Source organism: Chenopodium quinoa, unplaced genomic scaffold (assembly GCF_001683475.1).
Source record: "Chenopodium quinoa cultivar QQ74 unplaced genomic scaffold, ASM168347v1, whole genome shotgun sequence".
In the NCBI taxonomy this organism is placed as follows: domain Eukaryota; kingdom Viridiplantae; phylum Streptophyta; class Magnoliopsida; order Caryophyllales; family Amaranthaceae; genus Chenopodium; species Chenopodium quinoa.
Window position 1 is genome coordinate 787,127 of NW_018742598.1, and position 27,748 is coordinate 814,874.

Consider the following 27,748-nt stretch of genomic DNA (forward strand, 5'->3'; position numbering starts at 1 on the left):
AACTTGTTGTTAAAAATTATGAGTGCTAAACATCCATTTTAGTGTATGAAGTTTCTATGGGGTGCAATAATGAATTATACTACTGATTACATGGCAATTTACTACTACATACACTTTGGTACTTATTTCTCATGTAATTTGTGACTCTGGGAGTTTGCATTGGATTTCGTAAAAGTGATGCCAAGATTTGATATAGTTGATGTAATGTTAGAGCCCTTAGCGGTGTTGTCAAAGTCCACTTGCTTGGTCAATGGGTACATCTCTTTGCATACTCTTTTTGTTGATTAGCTTCAGGCAGTTTCTATTGGATATTTTAAGGCATACCTCAAAGATGAATCAATCGTGGCAGTCAAAGTACTTTCAGTTGAACTCGAGTCACTGCAAGGAGAACAAGAATTTATCACTGAAATCATTGCATTATCTAACATCAAACGTGAAAATCTTATCACTCTTATTGGATGTTGCAGATCTGTTGCCAACAGATTTTTGATCTATGACTTCACGGATAAGAATAGCATGGCACTGGCCTTCTAGGTAATAAAAGAGTCCGCTTGTTCTCTAAATTTGATAACCATTTTTTTCTAATTCGTGATCATTGAAAATACAGGAGGATAAGAAAGCAGAAGAAATTTTAGTTGGAAAATGAGGAGGGACATTTCGTTAGGAATAGCACGAGGCCTTGCCTTTCTCCACGAGGTAATTGAGCCTCACATTGTACACTGTAGACACCCATTTGTGTCTCCCCAAAACCAAACCCAGTGATGAATGCCTTTCACGTCGAATCATAATCGAATGAAACGAAAGTGTGGAAAGGTCTAGTAGTGCGGGAAGTTTTTATTTCTTTTGTTTTCTCTTCTCTCTGTTTTTGAAAACTTTATTTTAAAAAAACAGCCAATCCAGTTTGATTGGTCCATGATATGGGTCCAATAGTGGTGTAGTTGGATGGGGCTTGCAAAGACCTTTCCAGCGATACATTATAAGCCCAATTCCGATGAATATTGAGGAATATATGGCCAATTTACTAAACTGGGCCCGATTTGAGCTTTAAGTACGACCCAATGATCTAGGGGAGGGCCTAATATGATTTATCATTCCTAATGTAATTAGGAATGGTTTTGGTCTTCTAGAACATTATATAAGGTTTTATCATTCTTAATTCAATTAGGATTCTTCAGAGTTTAATTTAGATCAAATAGCATTTTCGACTGAAATTATATTATTTTATCTTCCAGTACGGGAATTTATCAGATTTTCGAAAACGCGTTGAAATCCAATTTGGCGTCCAACCCCAGGCCTTGGCGCCTGGAATCAGAATTGGCGCCAGACGCCAGCCATTGGCGCCTGGCGCTAGCCACTGGTCCTGGCGCCAATGAGCCAGGGCTGACGCCAATGTGTTTTTGTGGTCTTCAGACTCTGTTTTAATAAAATATCTTTTTTGGATGAATTTCTCTATAAATATCGTATCAAAAACTCCGTTTTCATTGATCATCTACATATACCATCCACCAATTCTCTTTATTCTTAAGTTTTCACCATCATCAATTACCAATAATCAACTCTCTTCATTCACAAAATTATTCATCAATTACCATTTATTAATTCTATTCATTCATCATCTACATCATTCATTCATCAATTTTCAATAACATTAATTCTTTAGCATTCTTTCTTTCTTACTCTTTCATACAAAATTCCGCATTCACAAGATCTAGAAACGCCTAGCCATATTCGAAGTTGCCTTCGCCCTAGGCGTGAAAGGTTTAATTTATGAGGGTTTGGTCCCAAGTCTTTCTTTCAATTATTTAATTTGATTGTTTTGATTTATTATTTTTCTTGAAGTTACTAACGTGTGTATTTTGTTATTAGAAAGAGGTACGAGGCATCCAAGTAAGTACTTTAATGGTTTAATTGATTTATGATGTAGATATCATGCTTAGATTGTTATTTTGATTCCTAGTATCATGTCTAGGGTATCTTTAATACTAAGTATGATTAAAAGTATGATGCTTCCTATATTCTCCCTAATATTTATGATTATTATTATTTATTATGTTGCTTGATATTTTATATTTGTTATTGATTGATCACCTTTATTGCATGTTTAAAGGGATTTGGTATTTGCAATCACGCTTAATAAGATGATTAATAATCTTGTTAGGTTAACTTTGATTATAATTCAAGTGATCGCCAATAATAGATTTATTTGTGCATTAAATTCAACCAACATAGATTAAACAGGTTTAGGGTTAATCCTATTGATTGTATGTTAATTAGAAAGCGCACATGAATACGAGCAGAATAAAGTAGAGGCCTATTATTAAGGCAGGTTCAATCTCTTTTAGGTTGGATTTGTACCATCATCCCCGAACCCTTATTTGGTTCATGACCTTATGGAGTTGACGATCTCTTGGATCGTTAAGGGGTGTAACCTTCATCCTATGAACGGTTTACAAGTTCCTTAAAAACTTGTTGGCGACTCTTTTTCTCTATCTTCTTCCCTTTTGGACGCCACCGTACTTTAGTGTATGATCACAGTGGGGTTCAAGCTAGTGGGATTTTTAAAGGCTTGAAATTATTCCCTACAGTTTTTGGCGACTCCACTGGGGAGGATTTCTATTTTAATTCCTGAACTTGTTTCGGCAATGATTTAGAATGAGTGGATGAGACTCAAAAAGTTCTAAGTATTTCATGTGCGTAATTTTGATTAACATTATTGTCATATGCATAAAAAGGTTCTCATTGGAAAGACCATCCGTAATGAGTCAAAAACATAGGATTTTACACGTAGGAAATTTGAGAAATGTCTTTCACAACTAGGACTGAAATAACACCGCGTGAAACGGGATGATTTTATTGAGCATAGAATGCTGCTAAGGCATGTGGGAAGTAGCGTCAGGGGCCAGAGCTTGGCGCTAAACTTTTAGCCGTAGCGCTAGACGCCAGTATTGGCGCCAGGCGCTACAGTTAAAAGTTGGCGCCAGTCTCTGTTTGCTGGCGCCAATTTCCCCCAATACCGAGCCAGAAATATGCGTTCTAATTTCGACCAGTTTTTCGTATTGTTTGCTCGATCCTACATCCTGATTGAATTTTTTCTCACTTTTCTGAAACCCATATGTGTTCTACATATGGACATAACCCTCTGGGAATTCATGCTCTATCTACCGATTGAACGCTCCTGGCAACAAAGGGTACATCTGAGAGGTTGAATTCACCAAACCATGGAAGTGAGTTTTTTCTAAAAACTCGCGGTGTTCTGTCCACACGCGTTAACCCTTCACGGTTAGGCTTCTACGCGGTGCATCTGGACAATTAACCATGGAACCTATTTGACTAAACCATATCCCGAACTTTAGAGAAATAGAGCCATGGTTAGGTTGCGAACTCATTGCATCATATTGTGCCTAATTGACTAATTTGTGCATTATTTGTTGTGCATATATATTCTATGTTCTCTTAACCGTTTGTTGATTTGTGTTGAGATTAAAATTAATCACTTAAAGAACTTTGCCTAATTAATTAATTAATTAATTCGAGTTAATAAAGTTTTTCTTCTTTTAATCGGAATTGACCTAGTACGACTTTAGGCATACCCCAGTTGACTAATAATATCGAAAACAGTCCCAGAACGAGGCTCCAATATTGGTGCCAAAATCTGGGCTGTAGCGCCACTGTATGGTGTGTAGCGCCAGACATTTACTAAAAAGTCTGGCGCCAATCACCATATTGTGATGCCAGTCCTGTCGCTTGGCCGACAGTTCGGATTATTTGTCGAGTCATCACCTAGGGTCTAATTAAGCAGTTCGCTAATTAATTCGGTTAATTTCCGCTGTCAATAACACCTTGTCAAGTCATTAATCGAGTCTTGGTCACATAGTCTAGCCACATGGTCATGACACGAGTCTTAACATGTCACCTACACTCACTAGTCTTAGCACACACTTTGAGTACACTTCACCATGGCCATGTCTTAGGTTCATGCATGAGTCGGTCTTTTCCGTCATTTGAGTTGGGGTACATTCTACTCCTAATCCTTCATATCCCTCCATCTAAATCCTCTTCACATTCTATTCCAATTTTTCTTCACTTCCTCCATCCATTGCATGTTGAATAAAGTTTGAGTCAAATAATTAACAATAAGTATCCCCAAATTCCTTTTTCACAGTACTTGGTCGAGGAGAGAAGGACGATTAATCAAGGACAACCGCTTTATTCAAGTCTCGCTTTTTGATAAACCGATTCTTCAAAAGAGGAAGGCTAAAAAGATAATGGCAACTCAAGAAGAAGTCAATGAGCATAGGAACCAATTGGTTACCATGACTGAAACACTTAAGCTCCTCACACTTAAGGTCGATGATCCCGTGAAGCAACAACGGATGGATCTCATGCAAGAGAGTCTAAGCAAGCTATCTAGTGACTATAGATTTCAAGGCATGAGTTCGCAAGGGGTCTCGCTGGATAAGGAACTTTTTCCGCATAAGTTCAACTCCACTGACATCCCTAAATTCAAGGCAACAAATAACCCTTACTTCCATCTAAGAGCTTTTGAAACTATAATGACCATTAAGGGTATTGATGGGCGTTAGAACGGTCGTACATTCCACACTCAATCAAACACATTTATTAACAAACACCTTACAAACCAAGCATAATGACAAGTAAGAGTTCGGTCCACAAGGAACGGGATATGATTGCCAAAGATCTTTACACTTAAGCTAACTCGAAGTCAATTGGTGAATTGGGGTTCGTCAAGAAGACAAACAAACTATGGTTCTAAATCAATGAATTAAAGATACTAGGGAATGAGATCCACTCAACCAAGGCAAATAGGCAAACGGGGAGTAAAATAGACAAGATATAGCAAGGACTATATGTAAAATCAACCTCATGCAATTAGAAAACAACTCACACTACTAAACTTAGATTCCTCATTAGTTTAGCAATAGATGATACATAATCAAATTACAATAACTAATGACGTACTCAATTTACACTTCCATGGCAAATTAGGCATATCATACTATCAAGCTCCTTAGTCAAGGGTAGCTAAACCTATCATGAGGAACTAACAAGCAATCTCATATAATCAATTTAATTTCAATACAAACATCAATGCTTCTCCCACATTTGCATAGTTAACCCAAAAGGTCGAGCTTCACCCAACCTCTAGCAAGAAGACTACTCACAACTCATGTTTATCAACATGCAATCAAGAATTAGGGTTCTAAATACTTCAACAATTGGGGAAAAGTGGTTAACAATTGAAATAACTATCATCCAATAACAAATTACCAAAAACTAAGAAGATTTAAATAACATGCAAATACCAAATAAAATCTGAAATTAAAAGGAAAAAGGTTGGAGAAATTACTAATTGAAGCTTCAAATGTTGAATACAAATTGCCAAACTTTGAGAATAATTCTTGAATTTCACTAATACAATGATTTGATTTGATGAAAACTAAGCTAAATTAATCCTAAGGAATGTTTCAAACTAAGAGAGGTTTCTGAAAACTAGGCTACTGTCCTTCTTCTTTTTTTTTCAAAAACGATCTCGAAAGGACTTTAAATAGTCCGTACAAAATTGCTGAGATCGGGAAAAGGTCCGACCGAACTCTAGGTAGGTTCGGTCGAACTCAGGGTAGGTTCGGTCGAACCCTGTGCAGGTTCGATCGAACCCTGTGTAGGTTCGGTCGAACCTCCCTGATCCTTGTTTGGTCGAACTTTTGAGGTTCGACCTCTCCTGCAAAATTGCTGAAAACTGGTTTGACACTGCCTTCACTGCACCCTGGAGGTTCGGTCAAACTTTTCAAAAGTTTGACCACACCAAGGTTCGACCGGACCTTTCAGAGGTTCGGCCACACCTCCTCTTGCACTTCCTTTTCTTGCTTCCTCTCCTTCCCTTTTGCTCCTCTTGCCTTTGTCCATGGCTTCCATACTTGGCCAAGGGGCCTCCCACCGTGCATAGGACCGTCATGGAACCTGCAGAAGATACCAAAGTTCACGAGAGCATGGGGATGATAAAATAATGCATAAAGATTATCAAAATAAGCGCAAATAAGCATTACTTTTCATCAACACAAAAAGAAGCCATAAGAGGATAATGAGGTGGAAAAACCTAAGAAAAATAAGAGGAAAAAGACCTAAATACTACCCCTAAGAGTGACATAAATGTCACTCATCAAACTCCCCCACGCTAAGCCTTTGCTCGCCCTCGAGCAAAGCAAAGGAAAAAGAACAAGGGAGAAAGAATTAGTTATTCAAACATGCAAGGAACAAAAGAAAAACCGAAATTGCTTTTAGCAAAAGCAACAAGCCATTTAAACCCCAAGGTCGCCGATGAGGACGAGTTGTGATCTCGTGAGGGTTTCCAGAGAGCATACCCCACAACTCTTACAAAATTACGTTCAAGACAAACCAAAAACAAGGGAAAGAGAAACAAAAAATCCAACACAAATCATAGCCAAATCGAGCTTTTGGAGATAAAAAACATGAATGAGTGTCAAACTTTCTGAGTAGTAGAAGTGAGCATGCAAGGGGATGCCGAAAGTTGAATGAAGGATAAGTCATGCTAAGCATAGAGAACTCAAACATGCACCACTCCCCCCGCATTCCATACAATCTTACCGCGTTCCCTCATCTAGATTCAAATCCGCCCTTGGAGATAGCATCAAGTGACTCCTCGAAGGAGCCGGAACAAAGATAAAACACTGCAAAATACGGGAACCCGACATCTCACCAAGTCATGCCTTCTCCATATTCTTGAGTTCCAGCTCCCTCCACCGACTAGTGACTCAACCAACCTAGGTCAACAGGGCATTGAAAGGGTTGTAACGTTGGCTAGGGGGTAAGGGTGTGGAGGAATTTGGAAATTGGTGCTTAGCCTAACCGTGAAGCAAAGGGTGATCAAGCCTCTTTTTCAAAATCAATCATCAACCAATTTTCAAACTACGTTGCCACAATCTTGAACTATAATGCCAAACACTTTTGAGCTTTCGCTTTCCTCTTACATCTTCATTCATCAACTCTTCGTTTGTCACATTCTCTCTGTTTTTTTTTTTTTTTTTTTAGCTTCAAAGGCTTTTTCTAGGATTTACATTTGCTTTTCTTGAACATATATTCACAAAAACACTGCTTCACTTTCCAAGTAGAGCCATTCCCTTCCAAATTTCAAATCAAAACTACAATAAGCCCTCATGGCTTGAGTTTCACGATTCTAAGGGTGAAAGTAAAACAAAAGGGCCATGGGCTTGCAATGTGCTATAATCAAGGAGGGGAAGATTCAACATGGTAAGGGCAAATGCAACCCAAAAATACAAAAGAAAAAAAAACTAATACTAGAAAACAAAAATAGTCACCGAATGAAGAATGCCTTTGTCATTCGTAGGTTAGTTCGGTCTCGATCTCGGGAGCCAGACGCCAAGTTCTAGATCTAAGCATGCCTTGGTGAGGATCCTACGCCGCTCATACAAGTAATGTTGGAGGCTTGAACAATAAAGCTCACATCGGGTTACAAAAACCATCTCTAGGGCTTCAAATCCCCTAATGAGAGCAACACCTTCTTACCACAAACAAGTGAATTTGGGTTCGATGGGCCTAACGAGTTCTAGAACAACTACCTTAGCATGAACATGTCCCAGAGTCAACCAATGGCAATCCTGAAGCATGCAAACTTATAACACTCAAGAAGCAAAGCATTCAAACACACGAGTCAACATTATTATGCTCGAAATGAAAATGAAACAACTAAGCTTTTCGTGGTTTTCCATGAATAAAAAGGAATTTTTTTTTCATTTTTTCACATTTTTCGAATTTTTTATTTTATTTTTTTTTAATGCAAGGAGTACAAGAGAGATAAGAGGCTAGTAAACATATAATTCTCAATCGACAAACAAAGATCGTTCGGCATCAATACCAACGATCACCAGATTCCGTGGAATCAAATGCAAACAACCTCGAACAATCAACTCCATTCTAGTCTAAACTAACTATGCACACAAAGAAAAATAAAGGAAAGTAGGGAAAGATCTCACCAAATGCTGCTTGAAATAGAACACAAGGCAAAATCGCGATCTCACCAAGGTTTCCGGAGCTTGAGTTGCTCCTTATTCCATCATTTTGTGCTTCCGTTTTCAAGCTACAAGGAAAGTGAGTCAAAAGAAAAGAAACACTACAACTATACAAAGAAAAGTTAGTGAACAAAAGGAAAAGACTAGAATTATAAACAAAAGAAAATGATTGACAAAAAGCTATCTACAAAATTTGGATTAAGGGATTTGGATTTTGGGATTTGGATTTTGGGATTTGGATTATGGGATCAAGAGAGAAGAGGGAAAAACAACTTCAAATTTTTTTATTTTTTTATTTTTTATTTTTTTTTTTTTTTTTGAAAGGAAGAGTCATAACATCATCATCATAAGAATATTACAAACCAAAAATCATCTCTAACTACAATAAATTCATTATCCCTGATGGTTCTCCATATGCACAAGCTACCATCCTACCACACTACCCTCCTATGTACACTTCAACCAAAAGGAACATCCTCCCCCACGCTAGTCTTTTGCACGTCTCGAGCAAAAGGAATAGGCATGAAAGTCCGGGGGGGGAAAGGGAAGGAGAGAACCCTCATTGGGGGTTTCTATCCTCCCGTTCCTTAGGAGGGTTCATGAAATCGAACCCCGGGCGATCCATGAATGGATGGAAAGGTTGGTTAAAGTGCTCATAGTGCCACCCTTGTGTACCCCAACCACCATCAAAAGGATTCGGGGTTGATGGACTTGCCGGATCATAGGCGTAGTCACACCCACCCGGCCGATAAGGGTTGTATGGTGGGGTACCAACACGTTGGGATGGGTCGATAGGACCTTCCCAATAAGCATAGGTGTTGGGGGAGGGGTTGTTAGGGTCATAGGGGTCCCAATGTGGAACTGGACCCTCTTGAGGCGGGTGGTAGGGATAGTTAACATAGGGCGTTTGAACGCCCGCTTGCACAAGACTATCATAGTTCATCCTTGCGTAGTACCCCCATTGTTCAATAGAAGCCTGATTATCAAAACGAATACCATCGAGGGTACTACGCAGGGCACTCATATCAAAAGGAGAAGAGGAAGAAGAAGAAGATGTCTCACCTCCCCCACTAGGGGGGGGGAAAGGGATGCTCCACTTGGTAGACCGGTTGAGGGTGAGGGATTGCACCGCGGACTTGTTTTTTCCTTAATTCATCGAGGATGAATTTTCGCGCAATCTTCCACCTTAGCGGGTTGGAAGGGTCTACCGAAGTGTGAGGAGGATCCGGGAGGACACACCATTCTTCTCCATTATCTACCAAGAGGATAAATTTGCGATTCTGGGTGGAGTAGTTGATGAAGCGTTGGTTGCGGAGAGCAAAAATAGAAAGAGCATAAGGAGGGTAGCCGACGGCCTCTTCTTCTTTGTTTTGGAGCACATGGGGGAGAAAATCAATTTGGTCCTTGTAAGCTCCACCATTCAAAGAAAGGGCAATGAGGGTGATCATGCCCCCCATGTGTATCTCATCACCAAGCCGCCCATCTCGAGTGTCCAACAATCTCGAGATAAAAGTGGTGGAGCATTTGAGCTTTAAACGCTGAGGATTATCGGCCAAGTAAAGGCAAGCTACCTCATCTTTCACCATAGAGCCGAGGTTTGCCTTGAAGAATACGGCATACTGAAGGAGCCGGGCAAAGTATCTCAAAGCAATATGGATGATGTTGTTGACCTTTGCGGTGTTAGTGCGAAAGATGGGCTTGGTGGAGATGCTCGGCCACCATTCTTGTTCATTATAGGGAATGCGACACATTGAGGTCATATCGGAAGGTCGATGCATCCCGGTTGCTTGCCAATGGAAGATCTCATTGAGCTCACTCTCGGTTAGGGAATGGTTTTCGTTGAACATACGAAAGTGAAGAATAATTTGAGATTCATTCCCTTCATCATCTTCTTCAATGACTTCCTAGCGGAGGGAAGCAAGGAACTCCAATGTGACGCGCTCATAGGTGTGAGCGTGGAGGTCAATGAACTCGCCCCAACCAAAGTTTTGTGCGAGCCGGACTACTTCATCCATGATGTCAAGCTTTCTTAAGGTGTTCCCGCAGAAGAACCTTGTAGATCGTATGGGACGGTCTATGAGGGTTTTATAGACATCCCAAAAGTGTTTGTTTGGAGCGATGATGCCATGATCATAGATGCCGGGTGGAGGAGGAAACTTTGACGATGAAGATTCACCCGTCCTCTTCCTCTTGGACTTGCTTTTGCCAAAAAGATGCATTGTGAATCTACAAAAATCGCCAAGAATTAACATTAGGAAGATTCAAGCCAAAAGGGGGCACAAGAAGCTCGTCGAGATTAAAAGTGTGTGCAATGAGAGTAAAAGCCATGAGTTGTGAAATAGATGTAGACGGTAGCAACAATACAATTCAAGGCATTAATGGACACTTATAAACCAAGGCATGAGCTAAAAATCCTATGGCAATCGAATGCAAATCCTAAGAAAACCTAGGCGAAATTGGGCATGATGTCCCCTAAAATTCATGAAATCCACTCAAAACTCATCGAAATCAAACCGAGAACAATGAGTAACAGTCACAAAATTCCATCCAACTCAAGAATTTCTCAATCAAAATGTAGCATGAACAACCTAGTGAAAGATTAACACATTCAAGCAAACAAATTGAAATCATGAAAACCCAAGTCATACATGCATATTCATCATGAAACAATTTCTACTAACAACAACTAACCAATTACAACAAGGAAATCCCAATAACCACTTAAATCAAACAAGCCATGACTAACAATATCAATTATACCACATATCATACTTGAACATGTAAAACATGGTAAAACAAAGAGAAATTGAAGAAATGAGCTTGCAAAAGCTAGAATAACCATACCACAATTGATTGGAAGTAAGTAGAAATCAAGAAGTTTCAAGTCACTCAAACCCTAGAAATTGGGGAAAATTTAAGGAGATTGTAGGAATTGAGTAGTGGATGTTAATGAAGTGAGGAGGGAAAAAGATAGGAGTGATTTTTATGGAGATTTGAGGTTGAAGGAGGGGTGACAGTGGAGTATTAGGGTGAGAAGGAGAAGAGAAGGGAGAGAGAGAGAGCCGAATGTATGAAGTAAGAGCGAGAAAGCAGCGGCTCAAGCCTATTAATTCTGGGCAAGCTCGAAAAAGGTTCGGTCGGACCTTATGAGGTTCGGTCGGACCATAATAAGTTCGACCAAACTTTTTAAAAGTTCGGTCGAACTTTTGGATTTTCCAGAAACTGCCAGAATTCAGCCTAATTTGATTTCCAGAACAGGAGCGGCCGAACTTTCTAGGGGTTCGGTCGGACCAGCATAGGTTCGACCAAACTTTTGAAAAGTTCGGTCGAAATTTTTGATTTTCCAGAATCCGACAGTTTTTAGCCCATTTTGAGTTCTAGGGGAGGAGCGGCCGAACTCTTGGGTGGTTCGGTCAAACTTTTGCAAAGTTCGGCCGAACCTTGTTGCAGTTTGGTCGAACACCCCTAAATCCCTCTATCTGAAAATTTGCACAAAACTTCCCCTCAAGACACACTAAAATACAACACAATCATGCCTAAGGTATATGGAAAATGCATTCCTTTTTAAGGCAAGACAAACAAGAATATCAACACAAACCAAATACCCGCAAAACCATCAATCTAAATTTGTGAAAGAAGAAAAGAAAACATCAAGCAAATAGAATAGAGGAGGGTTAGAAACTCGGGTTGCCTCCCGGAAGCGCTTCTTTAACGTCACTAGCTTGACGTACTTCACACACTCAAAAGATGAGATTGCATTGCATTGACTCAATCAAACCAACATGAGCATCCTCATAAAAAAGCTTGAGGCGATGCCCATTGACCTTGAATGACCTCGATCCATCCAAATCATCTAGCTCAACGACTCCATGGGGGAACACCTCCTTAACGGTGAATGGACCACTCCACCTTGACATGAGTTTTCCGGGAAATAGTTTCATCCTTGAATTGTAAAGCAACACCTTATCTCCAACATTGAAGGTCTTCTTTTCAATTTGCCGGTCATGTCACTCCTTTGACCGGGTTTTGTACAAGCTTGCACAATCATAAGCACCCATTCGTAGTTCCTCTAACTCATGCAAGTCTAGCCACCTTTGTTCACCCGCACTCGCCAAATCAAAGTTCATCTTTTTGATAGCCCATTGAGCACGGTGTTCAAGTTCAACCGGAAGGTGACAAGACTTACCATATACAAGCCGGTAGGGGGTAGTGCCGATGGGGGTTTTGAAAGCGGTTCTATAGGCCCAAAGGGCATCATCTAGCTTGTCCGACCAATCTTTCCTATTCCTAGCCACTGTTTTCTCAAGAATTACCTTGATTTGGCGATTGGAAACCTCCGCTTGCCCACTTGTTTGTGGGTGATAAGTCGTGCCAAAGCGTTGATGGACCCCATTCTTTCTCAGCATCTTTTGAAACACATTATGAATAAAATGAGAACCATTATCGCTAACCACTGCTCTAGGGATCCCAAATCTTGGAAATATCACCTTTTTGAACATCTTCATCAGTACCTTGTGGTCATTAGTTGGGGAGGCAATGGCTTCAAACCATTTAGAAACATAATACCCCGCCACAAGGATGTATTGATTTCCATTAGATGAGGGAAAAGGTCCCATGAAATCAATGCCCCACACATTAAACACCTCAAGTTCAAGAATCGGTTGTTGAGGCATTTCATTTCTCTTCGAAACATTACCGGTTCTTTGGCAAGAGTCACATGTTTTCACAAAACCCCATGAATCTTTGAAGATATGAGGCCACCATAACCCGCTTTGTAGTACTTTCAAGGCTGTTTTGTTGGCACCCATGTGCCCTCCACAAGGATCGGAGTGGCACATCTTCAAAACACTCTTCACTTCATCATTTGGCACACATCTACGGAGTAAACCATCTACTCCTCTTTTGAAAAGGATCGGATCATCCCATATGTAATGCCTTGCTTCCCTTTTCAACTTCTTCTTCTGGTTCCTTGAAGCATTTGGAGGAAATTCCCCACAAGCCAAATAGTTCACCAAATCCGCAAACAAAGGAAGATCTTTCTCGGCCAACAAGTAAAGCACATCATCTTTTAACTCATCACAAATTGGGAGCCCATCGTCAATATCTTGCACGTTCTCTAACCGGGATAGATGATGCGCAACCACATTTTCGGCCCCCTTTTTGTCCCGAATCTCTACATCGAATTGTTGAAGTGATAGCACCCAACGAAGAAGACGAGGCTTGGACTCTTTCTTTGCCACAAGGTACCTAATAGCCGCATGATCAGTGTAGACAATAGTTTTGGAACCAATGAGGTAGTTCCAAAACTTCTCAAAAGCATGAACCACGGCAAGAAACTCTTTCTCCGTTGTGGTGTAGTTCCGTTGAGCTTCATTCAAGGTCTTAGACATGTAGTAAATCACGTGAAGCCTCTTCTCTACCCTTTGCCCCAATACTCCTCCAATCGCAACATCACTTGCATCGCACATAAGTTCAAATGGCAAATCCCATCTTGGCCCTTGCACAATTGGAGTTGAGATTAATGTCTCCTTTAATTTGTTGAAAGCTTGGAGACACTCTTCGTCAAAAATAAAGATGGCATCTTTTAGAAGAAGAGCATTTAGGGGTCTAGCAATTTGTGAGAAATCCTTGATGAATCTCCTATAGAACCCGGCATGCCCCAAAAATGACCTTACTCCTCTCACATTGATTGGTGGCGGAAGCTTTTCTATCACTTCAACTTTGGCCTTGTCAACCTCAATCCCTTTGTTTGAAATCTTGTGACCAAGGACAATTCCCTCTTCCACCATAAAGTGGCATTTCTCCCAATTCAAAACCAAATTGACCTTCTCACATCTTGTCAAGCACTTGCCCAAGTTGGACAAACAATCCTCGAACGAAAGGCCCCCTACCGAGAAATCATCCATGAAAACTTCCATTTCGGCTTCAAGCATGTCCCCAAAAATACTCATCATGCATCTTTGGAAGGTTTCCAGTGCGTTGCAAAGCCCGAAGGGCATCCTCCTATATGCAAAAGTTCCATAGGGACAAGTAAAAGTTGTTTTCTCTTGGTCATCCGGGTTTATAGGGATTTGAAAGAAACCCGAATAACCATCAAGAAAGCAATAATACTTGTGCTTGGTTAGTCTTTCAAGCATTTGGTCGATAAAAGGGAGAGGAAAATGATCCTTGTTGGTGGATGCATTTAGATGTCTATAGTCTATGCACATCCTCCAACCAGTCACCGTTCAAGTTGAAATGAGATTACCATTCTCATTTTCAACTACGGTCATTCCTCCCTTTTTAGGGACCACATGAACAGGGGAAACCCATCTAGAACTCGAAATGGGGAAGATGATGCCGTCATCAAGGAGTTTGGTGATTTCTTTCTTCACCACCTCCCCCATGTGGTGAATACATAAAGCGGGGCTAATACCTTTGAGGTTATCTATGGTATAGCCTAAAGCACCTTGGTGATCTCTCAAAACACCACATAACATTTGAGTTTGGCACTCGTTCAAAGAAGAATTCACAATAACCGGAAAAGTTGAATTGGGGCCCAAAAACTCATACCTTAGGTGTGATGGTATAGGTTTCAACTCTACCATTGGAACACCCTTACCTTCTCTTGAGGTAGCTACTTCTAATGCATCATGTGTTGTGATTCCCATGCACACTTGCTCATTGCTTGATTCCGTACTTCCTTCAAGCATCTCTTCATACAATGCCATCTCTTTGCTTTGGTCACCTATCTTTTCCTTGTTCAAAAGGACATTCTCAAGGGCATCGTTAGTAGTGAGCAAGTGCTCATGCATAGAAGTTACAATAGAATCAATAGTATCAATCATCATGCAATTATCAAGACTAGAGCTTGGATATTTCATGCTCTCATTCAAATCAAATTCTATCACCTCATCTCCTACTTTTAGTGAAATTTTAGCACTTTGAACATCTATTAAAGCACCCGAAGTAGCAAGAAAAGGTCTTCCTAGAATTATTGGAATGTTAACATCTTCATCCATCTCTAACACAACAAAATCCACCGGGATTACAAACTTCCCCACCCTTAGAGGAACATCCTCTACCTTACCCTTTGGGAATTTAATAGAGCGATCGGCCAATTGTAGGGTGATGTTGGTGGGTAGAAGTTCCCCTATCCCAAGTCTTTGGTATACCGAGTATGGCATTAGGCTAACACTAGCCCCTAGGTCACACAAAGCATTATCAATTTGCATCTTGTATATTGCACATGGGATAGAAAAGTTACCGAGATCTTTTAACTTTGGTGGCATCTTATTCATGATAATAGCACTACAATTCTCGGTGAGATTCACCGTTTCCACCACATCACACTTTCTCCTTCCACTCAAAATATCTTTTAAAAACCTAGCATAGTTAGGCATTTGCTTGATAGCATCGGTAAAAGGGATTGAAAGGTGAATTTGCTTCAGTGTTTCAAGGAATTTTCCGAATTGCACATCTAATTTGTGTCTCACAAATTTATGGGGATATGGAAGTCTTTGCAATTGTTTGGTTTCTTTTTCACTCTCTTTTTCTCTTCTCTCTTCACTCTCTTTTTCAAAATCTTTCTCTTTCTCAAATTCTTTTTCTTTCTCACATTCTTTATCCTTTTCATTCTCATGGTTTTGCTCTCTCTCTTGTTCAAAATCACTTTTAAAGGGAGGCTCACTCATGTTCACTTTCTCATTGTTTTCCTTAGGGACACTCTCTTCCAACACTTTCCCACTCCTAGTTGATATAGCATTCACCGGTTTCTTGGGGTCAAGTCCTTGGGGTGGAAGTTTAGAAGTGCTAGCTCCCTCTTTTAAAGCATTGGCCAATTGAGAAATTTGTGTTTCAAGCATTTTGTTATGGGTCATTACTTCACTAAATTTCTTTTCACTTGAGGCCATGAAAGAATTGAACATTTTAGTTTGATTTTCCATCATTTCCTCCAAGCTAGACCTACTATGTGGTGCTTGTGCATAGTGGTTGTCTTGGGAAGCCCTATTACCTCTAACATTCGAATTGGACGTATTTTTATTAGAAGAACCTCTATTATTATTGTTGTTCCAATTGTTCCGATTATTAGAGTTTCCCCCTTGGTGAAATTGCCCTTGATTCCCATAGTTTCCTTGATTATTATGATTATGGTTACCATAACCACCTTGTTGGTTGTAGTTACCTTGGGGATTTTGGTCCCTTTGGTTCCTACTTCCCCATTGATTTTGATTATGGTAATCGTAATCATTTCCTCTTTGGTTATAGGAATTCCCCCTTGTTCTCTTCTATTTGGTGGTAAGTATCTTTGATTGTCATTCCTATGTCTATTATCATAAGACAAGGCATTGACTTGTTCATTTTCATTTTCATTACCATCTTCGTATTGGGGTTGGGGTTGGAAATCATAATTACAAGAAGAGGTATCATGGTCATAAGACCCACAATTTTCACAAAACAAACATCCATGAGGCATGTTATTAGAAGTAGAGGGAGAAGAGTTAGAATTCATACCTCTCCCCTTAGATTGGGAGGGATGCTCTTGTGTTGAACTAGAGGTCTCTAGTTTTGCCTTAATGGATGTCATCTCCTTTCCAAGGTTGGCGATTTGGGAGGTCAAATTGTTGATGGCATTAAGGTGATCAACGGAGTAAACCGCATTTCCTCCCTTGTTTAGAGAATCTCTCTCTCCTTCTTGCCAATCCATGTGGTGCCTCACCACATCCTCAATTATCTCTATGACTTGCTCCTCCGTCTTGTTCATAATCGGGCCACCCGCTCCTGCATCCAAGCTAGTCTTTCCTTGTGGGCTCAAGCCCCCATAGAAAATTTGAAGCACTTGATATGACGGAATGCCATGATGAGGGCACTCCCTTTGATATTCCTTGTATCGTTCCCATGCTTCATAAATGGTTTCACTAGCCTTTTGACGGAAACCTTGGATCAAAGCTCTTGCCTCGGCCGTCTTCTTTTGGGAATAGAATCTTCCTAAGAAAGCCGTGGTGACCTCGTCCCAAGTTCTCAAGGAGTTAGGCCTCACCTCCTTCTCAAGCCATTCAAGAGCTCTTCCTATCAAAGAAAAAGGAAACAACTTTAGTCTCACAAACTCTTGAGTTACCCCATTTACCTTGATCGTGTGACAATATTTTTCGAACTCGTTCAAGTGTGCAAGAGGGCTCTCATGTTTTGCTCCACTATATTGCCTCCTTTCAATCAAATTAATCATTGCGGGCCGAATCTCGAAGTCATTGGCTTGAGTAACGAGTGGAGCAATACCGCTTGAAGCTCTATAAGCTCCCGGAGTTCCCAACTCCTTTAAAGGTCTTTGAGGTGGTGGTTCCGCGTCACCCATTTGATCTCGATCCTCCTCGAAATTGGTCTCTCTAGCTGGGGGAGTAGTAAACGGCCTAGAACCGACTCTTTTTCTCCTTCTATAAGTTTGCTCAATCTCGGGATCGTAAGGTACCAAGATCCTGTTATGAGTTCTGCGCATAGACTCTCAACAAACGCAATTAGTACCAGGGCTACAAGTGTAGCCAAAAAGAAACAATCTTTTTGAAATTTTTTTATGGTGAACTAGACTCAAGTAATCAATTAGCTATCAACAACACCGCTCCCCGGCAACGGCGCCATTTTGATGGGCGTTAGAACGGTCGTACATTCCACACTCACAAACACATTTATTAACAAACACCTTACAAACCAAGCATAATGACAAGTAAGAGTTCGGTCCACAAGGAACGGGATATGATTGCCAAAGATCTTTACACTTAAGCTAACTCGAAGTCAATTGGTGAATTGGGGTTCGTCAAGAAGACAAACAAACTATGGTTCTAAATCAATGAATTAAAGATACTAGGGAATGAGATCCACTCAACCAAGGCAAATAGGCAAACGGGGAGTAAAATAGACAAGATATAGCAAGGACTATATGTAAAATCAACCTCATGCAATTAGAAAACAACTCACACTACTAAACTTATATTCCTCATTAGTTTAGCAATAGATGATACATAATCAAATTACAATAACTAATGACGTACTCAATTTACACTTCCATGGCAAATTAGGCATATCATACTATCAAGCTCCTTAGTCAAGGGTAGCTAAACCTATCATGAGGAACTAACAAGCAATCTCATATAATCAATTTAATTTCAATACAAACATCAATGCTTCTCCCACATTTGCATAGTTAACCCAAAAGGTCGAGCTTCACCCAACCCCTAGCAAGAAGACTACTCACAACTCATGTTTATCAACATGCAATCAAGAATTAGGGTTCTAAATACTTCAATAATTGGGGAAAAGTGGTTAACAATTGAAATAACTATCATCCAATAACAAATTACCAAGAACTAAGAAGATTTAAATAACATGCAAATACCAAATAAAATCTGAAATTAAAAGGAAAAAGGTTGGAGAAATTACTAATTGAAGCTTCAAATGTTGAATACAAATTGCCAAACTTTGAGAATAATTCTTGAATTTCACTAATACAATGATTTGATTTGATGAAAACTAAGCTAAATTAATCCTAAGGAATGTTTCAAACTAAGAGAGGTTTCTGAAAACTAGGCTACTGTCCTTCTTCTTTTTTTTCAAAAACGATCTCGAAAGGACTTTAAATAGTCCGTACAAAATTGGCTGAGATCGGGAAAAGGTCCGACCGAACTCTGGGTAGGTTCGGTCGGACTCAGGGTAGGTTCGGTCGAACCCTGTGTAGGTTCGGTCGAACCTCCCTTATCCTTGTTTGGTCGAACTTTTGAGGTTCGACCTCTCCTGCAAAATTGCTGAAAACTGGTTTGACACTGCCTTCACTACACCCTGGAGGTTCGGTCAAACTTTTCAAAAGTTTGACCACACCAAGGTTCGACCGGACCTTTTAGAGGTTCGGCCACACCTCCTCTTGCACTTCCTTTTCTTGCTTCATCTCCTTCCCTTTTGCTCCTCTTGCCTTTGTCCATGGCTTCCATACTTGGCCAAGGGGCCGCCCACCGTGCATAGGACCGTCATGGAACCTGCAGAAGGTACCAAAGTTCACGAGAGCATGGGGATGATAAAATAATGCATAAAGATTATCAAAATAAGCGCAAATAAGCATTACTTTTCATCAACACAAAAAGAAGCTATAAGAGGATAATGAGGTGGAAAAACCTAAGAAAATTAAGAGGAAAAAGACCTAAATACTACCCCTAAGAGTGACATAAATGTCAGTCATCAGGTATATATATGAAGGTTTTCCCCTCTCTGTTCCCACTATCTCTTGAAACCGTTTGTCAACAATGGTTCTTCTCCCTTGACAAGGAGAAAACCTCTACCTGGGAATCAATAGCAAACGCTTTCGTTGATAGGTACAAGTGCAATATCCAAGTTGAAACCGATCATAGACAACTTGAGATAATAAGACAAAAAGAAACTGAAGGCTTTACTTCTTTCTTTAATAAGTGGAGGGAAACTTCCGCTAAGATGATTGAAGTCCCCACCGAAAAGGAATCTGTGAGGATGTTTATCAAGAATCTCCAAGAAAAGTATTCGAAGCACCTAAAATATCAACACAATTTGAATACTTTCAAGGCCGTTTATGACATCGGAATTGAAATCGAAGATGACCTTGCAAAGAAAAAAGCTACTAACAATAGTAACCACGGTGGCTGGAAAGGAAAGAAGAACGACAATCCTTCTTCTTCCGAAAACGCCCACTCTAGTAACAATGTTAGTACCTTTGATCTCAGTGAAGTTTTAGCCATAGATAACCAAGGATCTAAGAAGAAACTAAGGAAAGACTTCACCCCATTGGGATGAGTTACGATACGTCCTTCGATCGACTCCATGCCCCAAAGGACTCATTACTCCCATTAGACCTATTCAAGATCCCGCACCTGAAAAGAGATTGCCTAGTTGGAATCTAGACGAACACTGCAAGTACCATCAAGGTAGGGGTTATACTAATGAGAGCTGTTGGAAGCTAAAGGAGGCTATCCAACATCTAATTGATAATAACAAGCTTCCCATGCCTCCAGTTAACAAGAAGAGCGAGTAATGATAAAGGAAACAACACAAGACAAGAGGCGAGCTGCTACGACAAGATTTCATGGCCTCTTTTTCTATTTCTTTTTCATCTTTTCTTTCCCCAATAAGTCTAGCATAGGCACCTTTTCTTTTCCTTTAGATTAATTTTGTAGATTTTTCCTTTTTTCCTTTTAATAAAAATGAGCATTTAATTCCTTGTATATGATCATTTCATTACATTGCAAAAAAAAAAAAAAAAAAAAAAAAAAAAAAAAAAAAATCATTTCGAATTAAGCACCCCTTGTATACCAATGATTTGAGGCACCCCTTGTAGCCACATCATATCTCCTTTCGCCTTTCTAATTTACAAATCCTTTCTTCATAAACCACTTTGAGCCTCGTCTAACGATATAATTTTCTTTTTTTAACCTACATTTACCTTGGGATGGGATGGTGTGAAACTTGTGCAATTCTAAAGAAAGCTTGAGCAAATTCAAAAGAAAGCAATAACAAAAAATAAGCAATAATAAAAAACGAAAACAAGTGTACAAAAGGGCAAGTGTTCCAATGTCTTTGATATGAAAGTATCTTCGATAAGAACATGTCTCAGATTGCGTCTCTTATCGAGTGCTCGGTACCGTGCCTGAGAAACATGAATGCTAAGTGAGTGATAGACCGCATGATCGGGATTGCCCACACTTATAAAAATAAAATAAATGCTAAAGCAAAAAAGAGCTACAAAAGAATAGAAATTCAAGCATGAAAATACAAAGATTCAAAAGCGAGGTTGCACACCTTGGGGGCTTATCTAGGGTCTTGAGCCTTTATCCCCTTCTTCTTCAGCCTTTAGCCTAACCACGTTACAACCCTTAAAAGACCTGTTTGAGGTATACACACACTTGTGCGAGGTTTGGCTAGAGCTACGTTCGGCCTGATTCCTAACGGATACGTAGGCAACCTCACATCGAGGTGCAGCCGTAATAAACATGCATTCATATTCACATTCATACACTTACACCATGATCATATCAAGGGATATCCTATGCTCATCCCTATTCACTTAGAGCTAGACTTGGGGGCTTAGTCCTTACAACATTAGCTTACCTAGCCTAAGAGTCACCATTATTTGGCTCTTCTAACAATATGTTTTTTCACACACTTAGCTCTTGCGTCCTAACTTTAGTGTCACTATCACACACATCACACATACATGACCAAATATATTTCCCTTAGGAACCCTTTGTCATGAAATATTAACGTTGAAGCATGCCTTGTCGCATCACTCATCACTCATAATTGTCATTGCATCACGAAGCATGAAGTACTTAGCCTCCGTGCCTACGTTACCCAAATACTTTCATCATGGAGTCAACCATTGAGATAGCCTAGGATGGATTAATCCTTGCACCTTGAGAGATAGTATCGAATGACATTTGACTAAGCTCATTCAACATGCATCTTCAAACTTTTGATTCTTTTTCGCGTCTTTCCTTTTCGGGAGAAAGTCGGTACCCTCCACAAAAAATGACGGAAAATTTTTGCTTTTTGCATTTTCGAGTCGCACGATCACATTACAATGCACACACGAGTCATGTACACATTGAGTCATGTCGTGCCATATCACTTTGATTTGAGTCACACGTGTCATTTCACTTTGAGTCGAGTCAACCTCGAGTCGGTCAATCACATCGAGTCAAGCTTATACCTTGAGTCGTGTCAAGTCAATGAGTCAAGCAATGCTAAGCCTTAGGTCAACCCTAAGATGATTAAAGAGATTGGCAAAGTTCTATAGTCAAAATAAATACAGGTGCAACAGAACAGGGAAGACCATATCACAGCGTTCGGCGACAGAGTCAATTCTTGGCGCCAGAGATATTTCAGCAGCGTCGGAGTTCGAAGCCTCTCCAAAAGTAAATAAGTGATCGACCAGATGAAAGATCGTCTCACTTAGCTTAAAGCGCCTAGGAATTGGCTCAAAAGCAGAAAAGGCACCGACGTATAGGTTCAAAGCAACGAAAGCGCCGACGTACAGGAATAGCAAAAGCAAAGTTCAGGCGAACTTTTAAAGATCGACAGGCGTGGGTCTTCGGTATTTTTCCTTTGGGAAAATTATCGCATCGAATGAGAATGACTTCAAGTAAAGTTATTTTCGACAGCGTTCGCTAAGATTGTGGAAGTTGTCACCAAAGATTTGAGAAGATAGCACGAGATGGGCGGTCTTCGACGACATTCGCTAAGATTGTGGAGGTTGTCACCAAAGATTTGAGAAGATAGCACGAGATGGGCGGTCTTCGACAGCATTCGCTAAGATTGTGGAGGGTTTTCACAAACAAATGAGGATTGTTTCAAGAGAAGCAATCTTCGATAGTATTCCCTTGGACGTGGAATATTATCAATGTGGATGAGGATTGTTTCAAGAGAAATAATCTTCGATGATATTCCCTTGGACGTGGAATATTATCACAGCGGAGAGGATAGTTTCGGGCGAAGCAATCTTCTAATTGGAAGCAGTTACAAGGCGTAGCAGTTTTCAAGCAGGATGACATTCTCTAGCTTGTAGGAGGTTGTCAAAACAGCAACAACAACAATCGGTTACTTTCAGAGACGTGTGCTCGACGGTGCAAGATACGCGTTTCTTAACTCTTTTATCTGTTTAACTAACGCTAGTTTGCAGGTATCGGCGTTATAAGATTGATTTAGGATCGCAGAACGTTCTGAATCATTCTCCGTCCCTATCGATACTTTGACTTTCGTTTTCAAAACTTGCGTTTCTCCAAACTCAGTCAAAGTGGGAGCTTCTGTAGACACCCATTTGTGTCTCCCCAAAACCAAACCCAGTGATGAGTGCCTTTCACGTCGAATCATAATCGAATGAAACGAAAGTGTGGAAAGGTCTAGTGTTGCGGGAAGTTTTTATTTCTTTTCTCTTCTCTTCTCTCTGTTTTTGAAAACTTTATTTTAAGAAAACAACCAATCCAGTTTGGTTGGTCCATGATATGGGTCCAATAGTGGTGTAGTTAAATGGGGCTTGCAAAGACCTTTCCAGCGATATATTATAAGCCCAATTCCGATGAATATTGAGGAATTTATGTCCAATTTACTAAACTGGGCCCGGTTTGAGCTTTAAGTACGGCCCAATGATCTAGGGGAGGGCCTAATATGATTTATCATTCCTAATGTAATTAGGAATGGTTTTGGTCTTCTAGAACATTCTATAAGGTTTTATCATTCTTAATTCAATTAGGATTCTTCAGAGTTTAATTTAGATCAAATATCATTTCGACTGAAATTATATTATTTTATCTTCCAGTACGAGAATTTATCAGATTTTCGAAAACGCGTTGAAATCCAATTTGGCGTCCAACCCCAGGCCTTGGCGCCAGACGCCAGCCATTGGCGCCAATGAGCCAGGGCTGACGCCAATGTGTTTTTGTGGTCTTCAGACTCTGTTTTGATAAATTATCTTTTTTGGATGATTTTCTCTATAAATATCGTATCAAAAACTCCGTTTTCATTGATCATCTACATCTACCATCCACCAATTCTCTTTATTCTTAAGTTTTCACCATCATCAATTACCAATAATCAACTCCCTTCATTCACAAAATTATTCATCAATTACCATTCATTAATTCTCTTCATTCATCATCTACATCATTTATTCATCAATTTTCAATAACATTAATTCTTTAGCATTCTTTGTTTCTTGCTCTTTCATACAAAATTCCGCATTCACAAGATCTAGAAACGCCTAGCCATATTCGAAGTTGCCTTCGCCCTAGGCGTGAAAGGTTTAATTTCTGAGGGTTTGGTCCCAAGTCTTTCTTTCAATTATTTAATTTGATTGTTTTGATTTATTATTTTTCTTAAAGTTACTAACGTGTGTATTTTGTTATTAGAAAGAGGTACGAGGCATCCAAGTAAGTACTTTAATGGTTTAATTGATTTATGATGTAGATATCATGCTTAGATTGTTATTTTGATTCCTAATATCATGTCTAGGGTATCTTTAATATTAAGTATGATTAAAAGTATGATGCTTCCTATATTCTCCCTAATATTTATGATTATTATGATTATTATTATTTATTATGTTGCTTGATATTTTATATTTGTTATTGATTGATCACCTTTATTGCATGTTTAAGGGGAATTGGTATTTGCAATCACGCTTAATAAGATGATTAATAATCTTGTTAGGTTAACTTTGATTATAATTCAAGTGATCGTCAATAATAGATTTATTTGTGCATTAAATTCAACCAACATAGATTAAACATGTTTAGGGTTAATCCTATTGATTGTATGTTATTCAGAAAGCGCACATGAATACGAGCAGAATAAAGTAGAGGCCTATTATTAGGGCAAGTTCAATCTCTTTTAGGTTGGATTTGTACCATCATCCCCGAACCTTTATTTGATTCATGACCTTATGGAGTTGACGATCTCTTAGATCGTTAAGGGGTGTAACCTTCATCCTATGAACGGTTTATAAGTTCCTTAAAAACTTGTTGGCGACTCTTTTGCTCTATCTTATTCCCCTTTGGACGCCACCGTACTTTAGTGTATGATCACAGTGGGGTTCAAGCTAGTGGGATTTTTACAGGCTTGAAATTATTCCCTACATACACCGTTGCATTAAATCTGCCAACATACTTTTGGATAAGAATTTCATGCCAAAGATTGCAGATTTCGGTTTGGCAAAGCTATTTATGGAAAATACATCTCATGTGAGCACTCGCTTGGTAAGCACATTGTAAGTGAAATCCTGAACAATTTATTTCTTCCATTTTGTGTCTGCTTGTTGTTTATATTGATTATCTTTCTTGCTATGTCAAAATTTGAAAGGGGATATCTTGCTCCAGAATATGCAGTTTCTGGTCACTTGACGAGGAAGTCAGACATATATAGTTATGGGATACTGCTATTGCATATTATTAGCGGACACAAAGTTGTAGAATTCAACTTAGAACAAGGAGATGCATACTTAGTTGACAAGGTAATGTATTATTAATGTCTAACTTTCCATCAAATGAAACTGAAACAAACACTACTATAAAATGAGTCATTTGACGCTCTGAACTATTAATTATACTATGGTGTAATTTGATTTTTTATCATTCCTATACCCTTTAGTACCATATTCTGTTTCTGGGGCATTTGAATGCTCTATGTGATGATTGATTTATCAGGTTATGTTGTTGACATTATTGCAGTTCCTCTGAAGGAATTTCTCTGTAGAAATTTGATTGATTTATCTGGTTATGCTCTTGACAGCTCACACGCCTCTTAGCATTATATATATCCATACTAAAAACTCTGTACAATTTTTCTATATTTTTTAATTGATTGACTTATTGAATAAGTTCTTTATCCCCTTTGGCAAGATTACTTGACTACAATGCTGGTACAACAATGTTGTTGGTCCCAGTTTAATATTCAGATAATCATTGAGATTGCTAGTGAGAATGAGGCAAAGTAGTGTTTTTATCCTCTGAAGTTCAGAAATTACATGGGCTGTGTAAAACTTAAATGGTATCAATTTGGTATTGGGAGCAAATAAAATTGTTTATTGTATGAAATGCTCACATCTTAAGTCTGTAAGAATGTTTAATTGGATGCCATTATCATGCATTGCCTATTCTTATCCTCCTTTGTATTTACTTATAAAACCAATTGATAATTGTGTTGATGGTGGGGGGTGCGGGGAGGCGGTCAGTGTCAATGAAATCCACAAATGAGTTATTGAGTTCATAATTAGCAAAGGAGAGGAAGAAAGACTTGTCACTTGATGAATTTTGGTAGGCCAATAAGGCCACTGTTCTTTGTGGTGAGATGCTGGCACCAACAGTGCTTCAGCTTGAAGAAGAGATGTTTGTCTGGAGAGATGAGAAAATGCATGATTACAACTACTGGGATGATCATGTAAAATCTAATGAAATGCTTGCCAAATTAGTTGATCGTGCTAAAGTTGTTAATACTCTCAAAGACCTTGCATATAAGGTGATGCTCAATTTGTACTTTCTTCCTATTTGATAAGAGAATGATCTGTGTTTTTGTTTACTGGAGGTTCTTATCTGGAGCTTGGCCACTTTTCTTCTGCATCAATTTTGTGATTGAATTGTTTTCCTCATGCATTTCCGAGTTGTGTAAAAGAGTTCTTCATGATATAGCTTAAACATGTATACATGTGTATTGCTATGATTTGAGCAAATATATTATGTTGGACTGGTTAAGAATTGCAGAAAATAGTTTACTGGTATGGCGCTGCTTGTTGGCATATTTGCATAACTATAAAGTTATGCAGTTACTAAAATGGTTAAGTTTAATGTCATACTGTGATTTCAGTTGCAATCACCAGCATAATGACTTTGGTTCTCTCTCTGAATTGTCTGTACTGAACCAAGTGGTGAAAGAACGTGAAATAGTATCTTTGTGAAAATGATGGCAGATTTACCTACTTTAGTAAGCTGACTGATTGATATTTTGAGGTAGTATGATTCTATCTTGTTGTTCCCATCTCAGTTATAATTTTATACCTGGAACATGATCTCGTGATTTCCTATTCATGTATATTTGCTGGATTGACTTGACCACTATGCTTCACTCATCTACTTGATTTGTCTTATGTATTCAGATTGAAGATGCAAAACTTATAAAGGAGCTGGCAGAAGCAGATGTTGTAAATTATGGACTCATAAAGCAAGCGTATAATGCATCAGTTGATATTAGCAAGTTCTTAAATTAATATGAGATGTCCAAGATTTAGGTGTTTTAAGTATACTAAGATTCATTGCTAAGGTCGTGTTTTTTCAAGTACACTTTCATTTCACTTTTGCTCTGTCCACCTTTGAGCACCACTTTTATTTTCTCGCCCATTATTAATGAGGTAGCACTACAAGAATATGTCCACCTTTGAGCAGAATTCAGTTAATGATGACGTTGAGGTTGCCAGGGGGTTCGTGAATATGGTGCGTGAAAGTAATGAGTATATTGGAAGGGTTGCTACCAGAACCAGTAAAATCTGCCCATCAGTTAGTTTGTGGAGCTGCCCAAGTCGGGGAAGGGTCAAGGTGAATTGTGATGCCCATTTGGGTGTTAAAATCGGGTTGGGGGCTGTGATCAGAAATGATCAAGGGACTGTTGTTGCTGCTACAGTGAGGCAGGAGGGTGCTGGTGGGATGTAAGGTGTGCGGAAGCTGCTGCCTGTCAATAGGGTCTGCTTGTGGAGAAGAGGTTGGGAAACTCTGATGTTCAGCTTGAAAGTGATGCTTTGAATGTGGTGAATGCTTTCCGAAACAAGGCCAAAGGATTTTCCCTTGTGTTTCTTCTATATGATAATTTGTAGGCTTTCTTCTAGTTTTAGTTCGTTTTTAATTTCTCATGTAAAGCGGTCGAGTAATACTCTAGCTCATAATGTCGCTAGATGGGAGACTAGAGGTTATGACGAATTTGTATCTTTGGGTCCTTTTCCTCAAAGTTTATTGACTTTGGAGGAAATTAATCTTCTTTAATATATTTTTCCCGCTGCTTTGCCCTAAAAAAATATGCGACGTTTTATTTTTATTTTTATTAATTGTTTTGATGTTTTCTTTTATAAATTTGGTAATTAACAACGTACTCTTATTGTTGTTGATTATTGTTTTTTTTTTAATCTAGTTATATAGAATATTTGTTTATTTTAATTTTAA

General features: G+C 39.2%; 1 pseudogene; it reads left to right on the forward strand.

Moving 5' to 3' along the window:
• The first annotated feature begins 177 nt into the window (after positions 1-177).
• Positions 178-27,748, forward strand: LOC110721149 (annotated as a pseudogene).